This window comes from Mirounga angustirostris, unplaced genomic scaffold (genome assembly GCF_029215605.1).
Source record: "Mirounga angustirostris isolate CCGP_5_RB_7025 unplaced genomic scaffold, mMirAng1.0.hap1 SCAF_10, whole genome shotgun sequence".
Taxonomy (NCBI): Eukaryota; Metazoa; Chordata; class Mammalia; order Carnivora; family Phocidae; genus Mirounga; species Mirounga angustirostris.
Window position 1 is genome coordinate 106917784 of NW_026991718.1, and position 1250 is coordinate 106919033.

The following is a 1250-nucleotide window of genomic DNA, read 5'->3' on the forward strand; positions in this document are numbered from 1 at the left end:
GAAAGAAAAGGGGGAGGAAGAGAGGGAATGAAGGAGGGAGTTGACCACCTTCCTTGCTGCTCTCATCCTTGATGGTGAGCTGAGTGTGGCCTCCAGCAAGGCCTGCTGACTTTTCTTTCTCCATCTAGTGCCTATAGATACATCAGAACACACCCTCTCCACCCTCGCAAGGAGAAAATTATAGAACTTGCCTGGGCATAGAAAGCGCTCATTATCCATCCAGCTGGAAAGGAGGGTGTAGCTTTAATAGGCACATTGAGCTTCTTTGCGCTGAACGGAACACGTTCGCCGCAAACATGAACACAGCTCCTGAGTCCCAAGGACTGGGTGAAAATTAAAAAATACATTTTAGGTATCCGTTGTCATTTCTTAGTTGCTAGACATTCAGCACGTTGATAATACCTAATGAAGAAGATTACACTGGACAACATCCTGTCTGGTCAAATAAAACCATCAATCCAGAAAAAAAAACCCACCCCTTTCTCCTCCCAGCAGCTTTTTCTCATTTTCTCTCAATTAATTATATAGAATTTTTTTTAGCTCTGAGGGCTCACCTAGTGAAGGTGGAAAGGTGCTAGAGGAAGGAAGTTGCTAGTATTTAACAAGACAACTAGGACCTTCAAAGGTCCTCTACTTGTTTACTTACTTCCCCTTTCCATTCAGTGAGTAAGAACATGGTCATAGCTGTCACCCAGTCCAATCCACTCATATCCCATACGATATTGCAGGTGTGACTGACTTACAACGGGAGGACACTAATCTTCACGTCAGTTTTTCAGCATATGGGTGTCTGATAACAGTTATTGTTTCAATATTTATTTGTACCATGAACAAATAACATTTTGAGGTCAGGAGATATAGCTCCTCTTTATCGCTCACCTTCTGCCAACTGAAGCTAACTATAACTATTTGTTAACTTAAAAACATCTTAAAATAGGGTGCCTCAGTTGGTTAAGCGTCTGCCTTAGGCTCAGGTCATGATCCTAGAGTCCCGGGACTGAGCCCGGCGTCAGCTCCCTCTGCCCCTACCCCTGCTTGTGCTCTCTCTCACTTGCTCGCTCACTCTCTCTCAAATAAATAAAATCTTAAAAAAAAATCTTAAAAGTTTTCTAGAGACTTCAGGTTATTATAGGCAACTATCAAGCTCTTACCCAATGCTTCAAAATCCATCTCAAAAATCATCTCCTTTCCGAAATCTTTTCTCACACTCTCCCAACTCTGCAAAGTTGGCTGAAATAGATAGCCCTCTT